This window comes from Chinchilla lanigera, unplaced genomic scaffold (assembly GCF_000276665.1).
Source record: "Chinchilla lanigera isolate Chin_1 unplaced genomic scaffold, ChiLan1.0 scaffold00001, whole genome shotgun sequence".
Lineage (NCBI taxonomy): Eukaryota > Metazoa > Chordata > Mammalia > Rodentia > Chinchillidae > Chinchilla > Chinchilla lanigera.
In genome coordinates this window covers 17,482,441-17,501,643 of record NW_004955402.1, presented here as the reverse complement: position 1 = coordinate 17,501,643, position 19,203 = coordinate 17,482,441, and positions in this window count along the sequence as shown.

Below are 19,203 nucleotides of genomic sequence, written 5' to 3'. Positions count from 1 at the left end.
CTCAGTATGAATGTGACAATTCAATCCCTGGTACTGGAAAGAAAGAAAGAGAAGAAAGAGAGAAGATGAAAGAGAGAAGAGACAAAGATGAAAGAGAGAAAGAATGAAAGAAAAGAAGAAAGAAAAAGAAAAAAAAGGAAGAAAGCAAGGTAGATAGTCTACTGAGCTACAGGTTATTTTTGATGAAAATTTAGATTACATTTTAGAAACCAATGCAAGATGATTGATGATAGTATTTTCTTTATGTCATAGTTAATGAGATGTGATTCACATAACATGAAGTTCAGTCTTGAAAAGTGCACCATACAAATTTTAATATTTTAACAAAATATGCTGGCTAACTATTATCTAAATATATATATATTTAGATAATAGTTAGCCAGCATATTTTGTTAAAATATTAAAATTTGTATGGTGCACTTTTCAAGACTGAACTTCATGTTATGTGAATCACATCTCATTAACTATGACATAAAGAAAATACTATCATCAATCATCTTGCATTGGTTTCTAAAATGTAATCTAAATTTTCATCAAAAATAACCTGTAGCTCAGTAGACTATCTACCTTGCTTTCTTCCTTTTTTTTCTTTTTCTTTCTTCTTTTCTTTCATTCTTTTTTTCTTTCATCTTTGTCTCTTCTCTCTTTCATCTTCTCTCTTTCTTCTCTTTCTTTCTTTCCAGTACCAGGGATTGAATTGTCACATTCATACTGAGTTACATCCTCAGCTATTATTGATTGTTTTCCCTCTTAGCTTTGAGACATTATCTCCCGAAGCCTTAAATTGCCAAGGTTGAGCTCCCTCTGGCAATACTTCTGCTTCAAACTTCCAGGTGGTGTATGCATTACAGACATGCACCACCACACTCGGCTTTTTCTATTTTAGTTTATATTCACTACTGAGCATTTATCTCTGGGCTTAATTCCTCTTTTAAATTTATTGCTTCTTCATTTATCTAGAAATTTTTGGCCATGTGTTTCTCTTTTATCATGTTTTTTCCTACACACAAGTAATAACATGGTAACTTGCATCCAGTATAGGCCCCTACTCTACTGAGGTTTATATTTGTGTAATCCCCTCCCATATATTACCAGGATTTACCTATGTGATGAATGGAAGACAGTGGAAGTAATGGTGCATGACTTCCAAGATTAGATCATAAAAAACACTGTGGTCTCCAAACAGGACTCAGGGTATCTCTTCAATAGATCACTCATTCTAGAGGAAGACAGTCAAATCTCTCATGAGGAGACATGAGGGGAAAGACTGAAAGTTCAGATCAATGCAGTGACTGAAAGCTATCACCAACTGCAAATGAGTTATTTGGGAAGTAAGTTATTCAGCATTAGTTAAGCTTCACTTGAATAGTCCCACCAAAAACTTAGCTGCAAACTCATGAGAGATGTTGTGATAGCTAAATCTCTCTTTTGTCATATTACACAAGATAATAAAGGTATGTTATGTCTGGTTTATTTATTTATTTTTGATGTCCACATGGCTTAGATTTTTGAGGATATTTGCCATTCAACAATAGACCACTGCACACTAAAGAATATATTCCCTTGAGTGTATACATTTGACTCATCATTTATCCCCATTTTTCTGCTACTATTTTCATGAATCTGGATATGATAGTACAAGTTTCCATAATAAGAATAAGAATAACAATAACAATTTTCTCATTGTTTATAGTCTAAGGGAAGGTAGCATAGCATTTCATCCCTAGTACATTACATGTTTTCTAATACACTAACATGCTATTTTCATACATATACAGGCCACTTGTCTTTAATTTTAAAGCAGTGCTTCATTTCAAAATAATACCTACTTAGGATACATGAATTTTGAATATCCACGTATAAAAACAAAAAACATCCTAGTAAATCTGGGAAGAATTATTCTTTTCAGGTCATAGAGTAAAATTCAGCACTTTTTAGGCAAATGACTGCATGCTGATATAGAGGAAAAGAAGGGGAAAAGGTAAATGTTGCTGTTAAAGTGAAGACTTTAAATTGTTCATTAGCAACACATCTTAATTGTATCACTACCAAAAATATCCTAGATTACCTTAGAGGAAGATAAGAGCCAGTTAAGCATTTAATGCTGAAGATAAAAATAGGTTTGTCCTACAAAATTAGGGAGACGGTGATGGAGATAAAAAGCTATAGTTGCTACTTTAATTAGCTTCTTAAATACTCACATGACACAGATCTATTAAGGCAGCTATCACAAAGGCCCAATATCATGTAATCTGGCTTTACAAATTTAATGATTAAGCTAAATCCAAATTTACTCTCCTTGTTATTTCCTTTTTTATTTCTCCACTCAATCAATATATCCATCTTTCAACTGTACTTTTTCTTTATAATGGAGATATCTGTAATTAATTCAATGAACTAAAATATCATTTTTCAAAAGTGTTGATTTGTGAATATATATAATATAATCTTTAGTAACATATAAAATATTTAATTATATATTATTTAATATATAATTTATGTTATATGTTATATGATATTTGATAGACATTATATAATATATTATTATATATTATTGTATCATATAATAATAATATATATACTCTTTAATAATGTTGATTGCTTTTGTCCAAAGTAATACTACCACTAGTAGAAATTTAAAAATTATACATTTAGTTTTAATCTTAACATATTTTTTGGTTAAAGAGAAAAGGGAAGCGGCTGAGTCTCTTTTCCCTCATTTCACGTGGGCAAACAACCACTATTTAATTGGTTTACACAATGGGTAGACTCTTCTTTCCATCACGTTTTGTCTGTTTATTTCTTGCCTAAGTAAATTCTAGTTTTTAAATGTCTCTCTGCTCTTGTCTTACATTCATGCTCGTCTGTTCTCTACAAAAGATCTGCTTTCAGATCTCCACTCCAGTACCTGCTGTTGTGATGTCCATAAAAAATTCACATTCTTTAGAGCCTCCTTTTACAAAATAGGGATTATAGTAGCACCTGCCTTATGCTTAATTCTCGGAGCAGGATTTGACTCATGGTAATCATTCTGTAAATGTAAGATATTATAATCATTGCTGGCTTTATTTTCAAATCCTTTTTCTTCAGAGTAAAGTTAAAGGTATTTAACATAATATATCATGACATCATTATTCAGGCTACTGTATATGTTTCTGGAGAAAAAAAAATCCTAGGTCTGTTAAATCATCATTCTTTTTCTAGAAATTCTACATTCTGAAGGGACAGAGGATTTCCTGCATATCTGAATTAGAATACCACCTTAAATTACATTCTCCCATAATTTTATTGAAGTCCTTCCTTTTTTTTAGTTTCTTCAAATATATTCTACCTTCCCCTAATCAGCTATGCACAAGTTACTTTTTGTACGCTTTAGATATTTCCCAAATACCCTTCCAAACTCATGTTCCAGTCTTACTGCCTGAATTAGGAGGCTGACCTGCATTCTACTACCTCCATTTGGGTTCACATGTTTGAAGCATTGTGGAATAATAGGAGGGGAAAGGGTGAGGTTGAGTATTAGTTTCCATTCTTTCCTTGCTGCCCAGCCACTGGGAGACAGATTTAACCGATGAATACATCGTCTCTATTCAGTCTCTAGTAACCGTTTATTTGCATTTTCATGCTCAGGGATAAAGATTTTAGCCCTGGTCTACTACACCATCACTTCTCTTTTCTCAAACTCTCTCATCCTTGTAAGTGGCTCCTTTCTCAAGCTTTTTCTGCATTCCCACTTTGAGAGTTTCACATGTTTCTTGCTAAAACTTTTATAGTATGCAGCCCAGTGTATCAGTCAGAATAGTTGGCTATGTTGTGATAACACCTTCTAAAAAATGCAGTAGATTTAAAGAAGCCTAAGTGTTTTTCTTCTCATGGGGGTTATACTTTCACAGTGGAGGAAGACTCCTGCCTCTGCTTCTATGTTACTCCAGCAAAGAAAAAGAAAATGTGATAAACAAACACAAACAGAGAAACCTCTGTTAGTTCCTTTCCATGCTTTGTCAACCTGGCGAAGCATGCCAGTAAAGCAATACATCTGGCAATACGTCTTTTCTAAGAAGAAAAGTGAATGAGAGGAAATGAGAAATACTGATGCAAGTATTATGCCTTTACATTCCATAAACAGCACTTTCAGAATTTCCATATAAAATAGGTAATCAATGCAAGGAAGGGCTGTTCTCTCTTTTTATCACCACACCTAAGTAATTACTTAGAAAATTATATAATTGATTCTTTAATGAACAAATAGGTTTTTCCATGACAATTATTAATAAGCTGGATTATTACTTTCTTTGAACAGTTTTAATGGCTAAAGCGACCTTGCCATTATCACAATATAAATGGGCCAAAATAGCTCCATTAAACATTTTGATTCATAACAGAACACATTCTCGAGGTTTTATTTCAATGAGAGATGTTCTGAATCTATATTTAAAATATCTGAGTTCTATACTCAATTAAAAATGAACCACAGTGGAATTTTTAAAGTCTGAACACTTAGTATATTTTAATGATTTTTTTCTTTAAAAGAGAAAGCACTTTCAGATGTAATAACAAGGTTTCTTATGGCATTGCTCATTTATTTTATGGACTCTACTAGCTTGTAACTAAGTTGGAATCTTTGCAATTTGAAGATCAGCAAAGTGGCCACATGTCATTCTCAAGTTCATGCATCAGATGAGATATGGATAATGGACAACTTGAATGAATTTACAATACAATAAATTTCAGTTTATGCTGGTGAACTATGGGGGCCCGGTAGGACAACTTTCTTCTTCCTGACATTTTTCTTAAGATGTGAAAAGATACACTAGTTAATTTTCATAATCAATTTTAAACATGTAAAACAGGATGGAAAAATCCTTCAAAGTGATTGAATTATGGGTTTGTTTCTTTACATTTTGTGTTACACTGCAGCATATTTTGATGAATAGTGAATTAAAATGATATTTGCTTCCTTTCTTATCATTCAAGAAGACATTTCTTACTGATATAAGTGATGGAGGATAACTGTTGTATTTTACTGACTATTACATTTTAATTTAAAAATAATAATTTAAAATAATCATTTTGTTTAAAATAATCCTTTGTTTAAAAAATATTCCCATGATCAGAAAGAGGTATCACCTGAATTAAAATGCAGGATTTCTCCACGAGGCTATCATGGATGCAGTGAGCTATCATGGATGCAGTGAGGTACCTAGGTTCTACTTTTATGTAATCTTATACTCTATTCTTTTTTACTCACAATTCCTAGGTTTAGCAAATCTGAGAAAGTTTAGTAGTCATATGCTGGAAATGTTCAAGGATATTTCCATTTTATTTTATGTGTTTCACCTATATATACCAACTACAAATTATTTTTATGGTAGATGTTTTAGTTAACTGATAGTTTTCAAAATTTCAAAATAAGCCTTTTATGATAAATATGATGAATTGCTTGTTTGAAGAAAACTGTGTATATTCAGAGAAGAGTTTATACAAAAATTGAAAATTAGTCTTGCCTTTCAGAAAATCCAATGAAATTACTTTTGCAGACACCCAAAAACAAAAGCAAGCCAAAAAATATCCTAAAATAATACTTTTAAGAATGATAACAAGAAAATTCAAAACAATTTGTTAAAAATCAATGGTTTTTCTAGGCAATGCAGAAACTAGTAATGTTCTCAACTGATCTACATTTCAGTTCATGGTAGTGCCACACTGTCTTGGTAAGTTCAGCTTTGTAGTATGTTTTGAATTTTGTCAATATAAGTCCTCCAACTTTATTTTTATTTTCAATATTTTATATTCTGAGTCATTTGCATTTCAGAGATTCTAACTTTCTTATTCCTGCAGAAAAAAAGTTACAGTTGAAATTTTGAATGGCTATATGTTAAATCTGTAAATCAAGCTAGGAAGTATTGCCTTGCTATCAATATTAAAATTTCAGTGTATGGATATGGGAAATTTATTTTCACATTTTATTGTTCACAAATGTAAATTCCCATCTTAACACTGATTTAGCTGTATCCCATAACATTTTGTAGGTAGTATTTTTGTTTTTACTCAATGTATTTTATAATTTCCCTTGTGGTTTCTTTTTGTTTTTGGTAGATTTTTCATTTAGAAGTCTATAATTTATTTTCCACATTTGTAACTTTCTCATTTTTCTTTGTATAAATGATTTCAAACTTTGTCACATTTGATTAAAGAATACACTTCAGGTTCAATCATTTTAATTTATTGAAGTTTATTTGTCTCTCCTAGCTTATGATCTATTAACAGAGAATATTTTACGTATATTTGAGTACTTGTGTTATTACGCAAAGTTCGATAGATATCTATTAAATTTAGTTTGCTTATAGTGTCATTCTCATCTTTTTTTATCAGTCATTTGTATGGATTCCAGCAATTAATGAAAATAGTGTATTGAGGTTCCCATGTACTATTGTTATTCTTTTCATTTTGCTTGAAATTTGCTAGTTTTTTTTCATGTATTTTGGGACAGTCTCTACCATTATGTCCACATATTTGTAATTGTTATATCTTATCAAATATTTGTTTATTATAATTAAATATCTTCTTTTACTTTAATAATTTTTGTGCTACAGTGTATTTTAAAATATCTTAATATCGATATTTTGAAAGCTTTAGAACATTATATAACTTGATCTGTTCTTTGAATTTAAATGTATTTGCACCTTAGAATAAAAAGGTGTATCTTTTTGACAACACATAGGTAGATCATTATTTAATAAAAGATTCAATAGGCTCTGTCTAAATCTAGTATTTAATTAACTTATGTGTAATATAATCACTAATAAAGTAGTATTTAGTTCTGCTTTTAATCACTTAAGCGTTGTTTTGGTTACACTTCTTTCATTGCTGAGACAAAATACCCAACACTCAAAATTAAGGAAGGAAAGGTTTACTTAGCTTACAGTTTGTGGAGGTTTCAGTCCATACTGGGCTGGTTCCAAGGCAGAGTGACACAGTGCAGAGGGCAACAGTTCATGGTGGCCGAAGACAAAAAAGGCAACAAGAGCAAAAAGGGGAGGAGTGGTGGCAAGCAGCCTCTTTCTCTCCTTTACATATGCAAATTATCCACCCCAGGGCGAGTGTAGCACACACATCCATAATACAAACATTGGATCACTGATCAATTATAAAGTCTAGAAGCCAGCCCCATGACTGCATGAGGCTTTGGGGAGATATTCAGACACAAACCATAAGAGCAGTTTACCCTCGGTGTCAATCAAGCAGCACGCTTGTTTACTTACTGACTATCCTGAGTCTTGCTCAGGCTGATATCATATCAACCAGTTGATTCTTGTATTGAATAAACTTGATAAAATTGCTTTAATATTTCCTGTTATATTATGGCATATAAATTAACAAAAAAACTTCAATTTGGTTATCCTGTATTTAAATAATTGGATTGGTAAGTGGTTTAAAAATATATATTAATACCTTGGTTCACGAATAATTTGGTTTGCTAACAGAAGCTTTTGGCAAAATTGTGCTTCCTTTGGAAAATTCCGAATCAGGTGAGGAACATGACCATAGCCATCTTCCCTGCAGGACACAGCAATCTTCCCTAGAATCATGGAATGAATTAAGCTTCTGAACCAAGGTACCACAATATTCCCCACATGCTTTACATTATTTGTTTGTTTGAGCCTCCGTTACTACTTCAACTGTGGTAAGTAGCTATTTTTTGTATGTGTTTTAACGTCCACCATTGATCTTTCTTTTGAAAATATATAATTTTTAGTTATTTTTGTAGTAGTTTTCTTAAGGATTACTATTAATATCACCAATCTTGGGTTAATATTTTTTTTAGCTTCCATAGTTTACACATAGTTTGCTCAGGTTTAATATAATTTCCCTCCTAGTGCCAATTTTATGCCAAAAATTACATCTTTATGCATAAAAGAGCTACTATATTATTTCTTTGTACTATTGGTTTCTGAATCAGAGGAGAGAAAATTTTAAGAAAAATTATATTTATATTTTTTAAAACATTTACCTGTGTATGCACTTTACTGGTAAGCTTAATTTTTCATGTGAGTTTGAGACTCTGTCTACTGTCACTTTTTCTTAACCTAGATTCTCATAAAATTTTTTGCAGGGTATGCCCATGAAAGGAAAATTCTCAATCCTTGCTTATCCTAAATGTCTTAATTTGGTTTTAAATATTATGTTGCTACATATGGAACTCATTTTGGACCATTTACATTTCAGCACTTTGAATGTGCACCCTGCTGTCTCCTGGAGTCAATGATTTTTGAAGGAATCCACCAGCTGCCCACCTGATCAGAGACCCCTCTAGGCCACCCTGTCCAGCACAGCTGCACCTGGGGACTCCTAACACACTCAGCCGTGCTGTTGGTAGCAGCCGCCACTCCATGCACTTCCCCAAGCCTCCTCCTTGGGCTACCATGACCTTGTGCTCTAGAGCCTTGCTCTTGGCAGATAGCCACAATGCCCCTTCACTGATGGTCTGCTGCCCCATGACCCTCAAAAGACCTCAAAGCCTGTAAAAGGGCAGCTGGTCTGGTCTCTAGTTCCAGAGCAGTCCCTCTTGGGTTTGATTGGCAATAAACCTGTTCTGTTGAGTTCAGACCTCCTGTTGCTTCTTTTTTCCTTTTTCCTAACAATTTTCATGCCATTTTAGCAGTTAATATCATTTGTGATCCCTTGTGCTTATGTGTCACTATTCTCTTGTCACAATACTGTCTTTATCTTGATTTTCATCAGTTTGATTTTGATATGTCTGAGTATGGAATTCCTTCAGTTTATATTACTTTGAGTTTGTTAGAGTTCTTGGGTATGAATATTAATATTTTTATTAAATTTGACAAATTTTCAGCCATTATTTTTTAAATACCCTTCCCATTCATCTCATTTTTAGGGAGGACTTTGCTTTCAAATGTTTTTCACCAGGCTCTGTAAACTGCACATTTGAAAAAAGTTCTGTGCTTTTACTTTTCATTTTTTTTTTGTGAAATAATTTCAACTTATCTGTATTTGAATTCATTATTCTATTTAATTACGTCACAGTTACTCTAGAATTTCTCTATAATATATTATATTCTAGAGAATATAATATATAAAATATATAATAAATAATGTATAATATATTATAATAAAATAAATAATATATCATAATATATCATAATAAATTATATTATAAATAATTATAATTAATTAAAATATATTATATGTATTTTATTTATATTTTATATAATATAATTTTATATATTTTAATATAATATCATATAATAAAATATATAATATATTATATAATAATAAATATATAATAAATAATATATAAAATATATTATATTTTAGAGAATATAATATATAAAATAGATTACATTATAGAGAATATAATATATAAAATATATTATTCTAGATATAATTTCAAATTCATGTGACATCATTTTCATACTGTCTGTTGAACTTTAACCAAGCTTTTTCCCCAATTTTGGTATATATTTACTGTAGGTTTTGCTCACATCTTCAGCTAGTAAGCCTACATCTGAGATTCCTTGCCTATAATTACTATCATCTTTTTTTCCTCATCTATCACAAAGTCCCCTTCCACTCTTAGATATTTTTCAATTTCTTGAAAGAACTGAGGTTATAAATTATATAATGTGCTGATTATATAAACCAATCCCTCTTCTACAAAAAGTTGTTTTTTTGACCTCTTTGCTGTTTTTAATGTTTGTACAGTAACATTCCTGAATTAATTTTGTATGATGTATATTATTTGTCATGTGAGGTACTAAGTCTCTTTTCATTTAGCTCAGTGGTCAGCTAATCATTATGATCATTTTTGTTTTTCAGCAATTATTATAAAATAATTCTCTTAGCCTTTGCCAACAGGATAGTTGCTTGCTTCGCCACAGCATACCAGAATTGGTGGGAAGATTGCCACCAATCTGCCGCAAGTCTGCAGCAGACTTCAGGCTCTCATTTTCTGGAACTTCATGTTTCGCCAGAGCTAAAATTTGAACCTTTGAGGGTTTATCCTGAGTATGCACAGAGGTCTGACTGCTTTTCCCTCTCTAGGCTTCCGTGGGTATGTTGAACGTTCAGTACTAATCTCAATCTCCTCTCTCTCTCTCTCTCGTCCTCCCTCTGTCTCCCTCCCTCTCTCTCTCTCTGCCAGCCCCTTGTTAGCCAAATTTGTATTACTGCCTTAGACAGCTTCAATGTTAAAAAATTGCTACTAATCCTTTTTGACAAACTCCCTTTGGGTAGTGCTGTTTGCACAGAGTAAGCTTGGCAAATACAGACACGATCTGGGAATGGAGCTTGCCAGAGCTGTTGACACATATTAAGTAACGCTAGTTCTCTGGGAATGAAGATTTGAGTAGCTCCAAATTTACTCTTTGTCTTTCTCCAGCCTGCTAATTTGAAATGGTATTGTAGGTGCAAGGCTGCTGGATTTTTGTTTTTGTTTTTGTACCTGGAATCGAACTGAAGACCTTGCACTTGCCAGGCAGGTGCTGTGTCATTGAGCTATATCTCCGGAAAGGCTGTTCGTTTTTAAGGCTATTTTGGAGCTAGAGAGACAGAATTAGGAAAGATGACAATTCAGGTTTAGAAATGTTTCATAAGTAAACACTTCTTAAATGGTCAAATCTTTCAGTTAATTTTCAGAGTTTTAAAAACGAAGATTTCTGACAGTTTTGCCATGTTTTTACTGTTTTCAGGGAAAAGCATATTTTCAGAGGTTGTTATTCTGCCACTCTACAACTTGCCATCTTGAATTTTTCATCAAAGAACCTCTGTGTTCTACATATTAGAATTATTTGTCCACCTTTTTTATTTTTTTGAGACAGGGTCTTGCTATGCAGTTCAGGTTGGCCTTGAACTCACTTTGTAGCCCAGGCTGGTGTCGAACTCGCAAAGATCCTCCTGCCTCAGCCTTCCAAGTGCTGGGATCACAGGTGTGTGCCACCAAGCTGGCTCTGTCTACCTTAAATATAGGTTTTATGTATATTGTAAACTATGGAAGAAAATATTGATGATAGAATATGAAGAAGAGAAATTGATAAAATCTTTGGAAATATTTCAGTTACTAGATGTAAGAAAATTAGAAGCACAAAATCAGAAAGTTAAAATTAGATAGATGTAGGTATAGATATTCCTTCAGTGATTTTCTGATTATATGGTAATTCACTTTGGCTGTTTAATATGGATATTCAAAAGCCAACATATTTTTTGGAAATATTTTACAACAAACATAGCCAGTCTTCCATCTGACTTGGAATCCATAATGTAGTTGTAAATAATGGCGAATGCTATCTTTCACTTTTTGTTTTCAGTATGGTTAATTGGTCTTTTAGTTAATAACCTCATGCTTCAACACACCCACGAGCCCTTAGGCAATGATTTTCCTGGTAGGAGAAGCCATTCAATGACAGGTAACTCAGTTTTTTTAGTTCTCAGTTAATACTATCTACAAGACTAAAAGCCTGAATTCCACACATAATAAATCATTTCAAATTTCATATGCTCTTTCATGCCGGCACACCAGCAAAGCCTATACATTATTACATGAATTGATCTTTCCTACTATTTAATTTCATATGCATTCTCAAGGATTTTTTATATTTATAGCTGTGTTTCTTCAACTTTAATGTGGAAATGATAACTTCTAAAATGTTCTTCATAGATCAAATACTCTACATGCATTACTTACTTTTACCACTATCATTATAATAAAATCCTATTGCTGCTAACTTATTTATGACTTGCTAATAAATTTCTTTTATTTTCATCATAACTATTGACACAACCTTACCCTGGTAGGCCGTCAAGCACTCTTGTGTATGTTTATGAATCCTATCAAAGCACAGAATATTTTCACTAAAAGTTAAAATTGTTGACTCAGATTACATATTAAGACTTGGACTATTTTATAATTTTGTTGCACTAATCAAGCTACCTATGTCTTCCATGAAGTTAATATCCGTAATATCAGAATATTTATAAATATATACTTTATAAGATGTGAAAAGAATTAAATGCATGAACATATGTAAAGGAGTTAAAATAATGTTAATAATTAATTTAGCTATGTTAATTTAGCTATGTTAAAATGTTCACTTGAAAACACTTTAGAGAGAAAAGTGAATTCTTCACATGAGATATTATTCCCAAGCAATGATATTTTTCTCTTAGTTTGACATTAAAAAGGAAGATAGAATTTGAGTTTTAAAAAGTGACTCAGAAAGTCCTCTAAACTTCACTCACAGTGATGAATGTTTGGAGATATAATTCACAAGCCATGATAATAAACTGTGGTCCAATTACAGAATTATTAAAATATTCTCATGAAATTCTTGTACTTGGCAATTATTAAATTAGCTATTGATAAGTAGTGCTACCATTTGCCTATATCTACTTTATGGGCAACATTTTAGCAGCTTTATTTATACAATTTATAGAAATTCATTAATTTAAAATGGACAACCCAGTGCTTTTTAGTATATTCACAGATTTGTGTAGCCACCACCATCATTTCTTAAGAACATTTCATGGAACCTTCCAGCAGTCACTAGTCTTTCTCTGACATTCTCTCTATAGGTCTATGTGACCATTATCTTTCACTCACTATAGTCATTATTTTACCTCAAATAGTACAGTTAAACATATTAAAAATCTATAAATAAGGAAGAACTAAACAACACAAGAATCAAAAAGTTCTAAAATTTCTCTTTTGTTCATGTTTCAAAGTTATAAATGATCTCTCAACTGAAGTAACATAACAAGTTCAGAATGATCTGCGTTAGGAATAGGGTACATCTGAAAATAGCATGACCACATTAAAGAAATAAACCAGTTTTAGCATTATGATTTAACATGCCATGTTAGATTAAAGTGCAACGGGATAGATTTCATTTTGCTGTGGAGAATATGGAGAATGTGACTGAATTTAGCTAAAAGAAAGTGATGAGCAGTATAAGTGGAAGGAAATCATAATCTATCTTAAAAATCCTTTAAATGGACAACTAAGTTACCTAGAATATGGTCATCTAGAATGTGGTCATCTTGCTCTACTTTCAAGTTTTTGGGAAACTCTATAAGACAGCTTTAGCTAACTTTATACAGTTTCATCTTGTACGACAATTTATTTTTAATTTTGATAAATCATTTTCTCTCTGAAGATTCAATGGCCTCCAATATTACATGTGTGGATATTTCAGTATAATTTTTAAAATTCTAATTACTAAAGTTGGTAAAGACAAAGATAATGAACCTATACAGTTCAAGCTGGGCGCAGTGGTGCATGCTGATAATCCTAGCACGCTGGAAGAGTGAGACAGAAAGGTCACAAGTTCAAGCCCAGTCCGGGCAACTTAGAGACTTAGTGAGACCGTGTCTCAAAGAAGAAAAATAATGCAGGGCTGGAGATGTGGCTCCACGTAAAGACTCTGAGCTGCAGCACTGGTAGTGCTACAGATCAAACCAACATATTCTCAACTCCCCGATTTTTTGCAAAAGCATGGCAATTCAATTTTAAGTGAAAAATAGAAATTAACAGAAATTAGAAAGTTATGTTTCGAATGTATGTTTATATATACCTGCTTTTTTTTTCCTTTCAGATGAGTCAGCACTGAAAACAACCATGGTTGAGAAATACACTTCAGTAATGAATGGAAAGTGTATGTGCAAATAAGGTGATTGCTGCTTCTATTCCTATCTATTTATGTGGCTTTGGACAAGCCATTAATCTACTTAGGAGTTTTGTTTTCTCAGATGAAAAGAAGAATTCTTTTCAAAGTGTCCACTGAGATTGCTGCACATGCATTTTCAATTTCTTCTCTCAGGGCCAGCAGTGTAGTGGGTTTTGTGCAGTATATGACATGCTTTAAGGTCCCCCATAGAGAAAGCCTGAACGTGTGAAATCAGGAGAACCTGTGGGACACTTTGGATATTCGGACACTTTGACCAAGATTACCTAAGCAGCAGTTTATCATACCAGTAACGTCTGGAAGTGATGGTCACCACTTTGAGCACCTCTTGTAATTGTAGGGGCCAGAGATAATTTGCATTAATCTCATGATGTATCAATAAATTTAATATTAAAATATTTATACAAGTTTTTCTGAAGTGTGTACACATTTTTGGAGACTTTATATATTAATCTTGTTTTAATTCTAGTAATTATTCCATGATTGTCATTTTTATGGCTTTAAAATATTTGTATTTACTCTGTAAGCTGAAAGCAAAACAAAAAGAAATTTAATGAAATTTAAAATAGGAAGTCTCATTATATATATATATATTTTTTTTTTTTTTTGAGACAGAGTTGTGCTAAGAAGTTAAGGCTGGCTGTAAACTCACTCTGAAGCCCAGATGCCCTTGAACTCAAAGCAATCCTCTTGCCTCAGCCTCCTGAGTGCTGGGGTTATAGGCATGTGCCCCTATGCCTGGCTAGGAAGTCACATTATAGGCAGAATAGATATTAATCAGTAGAAAACTTCCTCTATAAGGAACCATTATTATTTTTATAAATCATAGTTTTATAATTACAACACAGAATGGTTATCAAAAATTCTACTAATTGATTATTTTATTATTTTTAAAAAAATTTCTTTTTTCAGTTAATTGACATTATCAGTTTAAAAGAATTATCTACACTTATTTTACTTTTTTTACTTTATTATTAGAAAGCCAATTATCTATTTTAGCCTTTAAAGATTATTAGGAAACTAATTTTATCATATAAGTCAAATCAAAATATTTTATCTGCTTGAATTCAAGTTGCTCAGTTCTAGCTTAAATAGACACTTTTCCATTCTATTATTCTTTTACACAATTTTATATTTTCTTAGCCTATACTTAAAACTTTAAACATTTTTTTCTCTGGGATTTTGTTATATTGCTTAAATCTCTCTAACGTTTACTATCAAAATGTTATCCCAAAAGTGAACTTACTAAGAAGTTAACAAGGTATCCCATTAATGCCAGTTTACAATAAAATTCATTCTAGAGACTGAATGACTTACTTTTCCTATTTCAGTAGAATTACTTTTCATTCGTGACTTACATAACATACTTCATAAAAGTATGCTATGCTACTTTTAAAAAGTGTTATCTTTACCAAAGCAAAGATCAAGATCACTTTTGTTTTGGATAATGGTAGCAGTCAGCTGTGAACTCTCAACAGACTTTACTGAGAAAAATATTTAAACTGAAGTAATATATTATTCCACCTACCTACTACACAATTATAAAACTGACTCTCAAGATAGAAATTTCTGGCGATTTTTCATCTCGAGGTCCTGAAAGGCAAGCAGGATGTGATCATTTGAAATTCAGGAGAACTGTATCAGTCATGTACATAAATGGCAGCATTTGCTCTAACTAAGTGATTTGTTCTTTTATCTCCCCAGTGAGAAGCATGGCTAAAATTCTAAATTATTTAATTATGCAGATTGACTTGGAATCTTGTCTTTACTAATTATTATATAACCCAAGTCCAGAAAATTGGACCATTCTTAGCCTACCTTTCCTGATGTGTAAACAGAAATAACTTAAAAAAAAATTTACATTGATTAGTATGTATTTTCAGTCCATAATGACTACCTTCCTTCTGGGGAGCTGGTCCGTGCGCACAACGTATCTTAAATTTTATTCAGCTCCTTCCTCTCCCTCTGTCTCACTTCCCTCTATCCTTTAGTCACCCTCCACTTGGCAAAAGATCCATCTCCTTTTCCCACTATCCTTCCTTTACCTTGTTCTTTATGTATATTTTTGGTTTCTCGTGTAAGAGAAACCAGGCAATATCCAAGCCTGTGCATGTGATTCAGTGCACCTAACACCACGGTCTCACGTTGCATCCGTTTTCCTTAAAAGGATGCTTTTATCCTTCTTTATAGCAGAGCAAACCTCCAATAGCAGAGTTCTACGAAGAAATATAAGTATCTCACTATGTTTAATCTATCCATCTGTTGATGGATGTATGCTTTACCTCCAAGATTTAACTATTTTGAATCATTCTGCTACAAATATAGGTATGTATGTATTACTGCCATAGGGTTTCTTCAACTATTCTGGAAGATATATAGAAGGAAAGTAGCTGGATCTAATGGATTTTTCTATGTTTAGTTTTTTGAAGAATCTCCATACCGATTTTCACTGGGTTGCACTAGTTGACAATCCCAGCAACAATGTAGAAATGTTCACTTTCCCACATAGCTGTGCCAGCATTTGTTTTTATTTGATTCTTATGATGGCCATTCTGTATAGACTAGATGGATTCTTAATGAGGTTTTAATATGCATTTCTCCAATGGCTAGTGCTATTGAGCATTTTTTAAAGTTTTTATTGGACATTAAATAGGAATATCTCCTACCTCCTGTTGTCCACTTCTAAAATTCCTAGTTGATTGGCCAGACTGTGCAAAATATTTTCAGATCAATTAAGTCCCAGGCTTGACAAGGATGAATTCCTTTCTGTGTTGAATAGTTCACACACTTACCAAGCTTTCTTTTGAGCTGAATCTTTGAGGGCCAGGTGACAATCTCTGAAATCTTCAAGGTGCCTTTTAAAATTTCCCTTCCTCCCATGTTATATACATTATTCAAAATACCTTTATTTCTCAAGGTTATTTTCCCCAAACTAACATATTTTCAATATCTTATTAAAATAATATTGATTTTTGAATAAAATTTAATATACCAGAAATATTTTTAAATTGTATATTACAGTACTCAGAGAGGGTCCAAGGCACTTGATCTCTATTTATGATGAGATTCACTGGAAGTACCTGAGGATTACCATTAAGAATATGAAAATCCATGTCATAACCTGAATGACTGAGTTGGTAGCACTGTAGTACAAAATGAATTTTAATCCTGTACTTTAATATACCCATCATAACAATGATGCTGTTTAATATTGAATCTGTTCTTTAAGAGGTGATATCAAAGTATTTCCTCACATTACAGGAGTGTAATCTAGAACCTACAATCTTTTTCACATCAATTACATTAAATCAGTTATATTATTAGGGCTGTAGCTATTTTTGAATCTTCTTTTGCATTATATTTTTTCTAAAGATATTGATTACCTATAATGAAGTACTGTTCATCTGTCATTTGTTTCATTAATCACTACATGTCTAATCTGCTATGGAGAAGAAACTTTAATATAAAATGTATTATTGTTAAGTAGTTAGAAAATCATCACTAAACACTATTATTACTTAAGAAAATCATCCCTAAGTAGACAGAGCTAAAGGTAGTCTTCCACAGTTGCTACATTTTAAGGATGAATGAAATGACACCATTTGACTATTTTCCCTTTCTACATGCAGCTTTAATCCAAAATGGGGAAATTGTCAAATAAATAAAATCTGGAAAATTAGGTTTTAATGAAATAACAATTAACCTGGAAATATGAGATGCTAATGAAATAATCATTATTAGCATTTTATCTTAAATGACTTGAATATGATGATACATTTTTGGTATCTATGAACTGATATAAACTGCCATTCTATTTATGACCATCTCTACATATATTTGATAAAAACTATAAATTCTGATTTTATTCTAATATTATTACAAATAATAAACATCAGCCTTATTAAAATAAATAAATGAATCATTTTGATGTCAATACTCTATTTATGATCATCACATAATTACATATACAGCATGAATCTGAGTGACCTTCCAGGTATAAATTATTATATCATAAACATTTTGAACCATATAACTGAGTACTTATGGAAAATCAGAATACTTGCAGTAAATTAAATTAAATCATATTAAAAACTAATCAAGTTTTAAGAAACCCTTCAAACTGTGTTTTTGATTATTAATAAGCAAAAATTACTATGATAGTAACAAATGTTCAAATATGCTTCCTTACAAAGTTTACATGTTAACACCCCTTTGAATTGCATTTTAGTTTTATGTCTGTATTAAAAACACCTAAGCTATTGTGATGAAACACAAATTCTTCTCTAAATTATAAAAGGTTCAGAAAACAGTATATTAATCGTTAGATAATTGCATCTCCTTTCTAACTCAATGGTGCTTTTAACATTTTGCAAAAGATTGCAGAATGTATTTAGAAAAGTACATATAGAGAAAGATTGAGTACAGTTTTCTTTGTTGTTGAAAATCAACGTAAATAGGGAAATATTTGTCAGAAAGCAAGATGTATAATATATACACAATGTATGTACAATGAGTTAGTGTATTTTGGACACAATAGTATTTTATGTTGAGAAATAATGAACTGAATTAGATATGTAATGAAGATTTAATGAAACAACTGGATAAATTACAGAACCTCCTTAGATTCTATACTTACACATATGTAGAAATAATTTCACCTGAAAGGGTGTAAATTCCTAAAATCATTGCAAATGATGATCAAAATTTTATGAAGTAGATTTACCAATTTAACTTGTATCATCCTGAATTTAATCAATCATTTTATAACTTCATGATGACTTGATGATGATTTTAATCTTTTTTTTTTTTTTTCCACTGACCAACATGGTACAAAGAAATCTGCAATTTGAGTTGAAACTCACATGGTGTGCTTTTCAGGGCTTTGTTTTTGTCAAAATTACTCCTGAAACATGCAGTTCATTGTTTGGATGGAAAGGGATTAAATAAAGGATAAACAGTGGACTCAGACCAGTATGTACGAGTGAGAACAAGGTAGAATTGATGACAGGCATGAGCAAACGTATCTTGAAGTCTTAACAAAGATGTCAGCTTTGGTGAAAAGCGAACTGAATAAAGAGCAAACAACTGGGACACCACTTCTTCCTTTTCTTGTAAGTGGCATCATTGACCTTCACATGATCTATAACATTAGATAAGCCCATATGGATTTGGCTACAATGGTGTTTGTAACAAAGAGGTAACTGAGATTTTTACAAAATATGTTCCATGCAGGGGTGATGAAGTTCCAAGTAATGATGACTGCCAAATGAAGTTGTTCCCATAGGCCTAGGATTTATTGAGCAAGACTCACAAAGTTTTGCTGAATGATCTGAAACTTAACCATACACTTTCACGAAGTTGTACGCTTTGAATTAAGCAAAGGAACAATGGCTGACAGTCTAGTTACTTTGGAAGAATCCTATAGTCGTCCATATAAAAGAATAAGCCCAAGCAGGACAGGAGGTTCAAAGGAACAGAGATAAATAAAATACTTTAATAGGGGAAA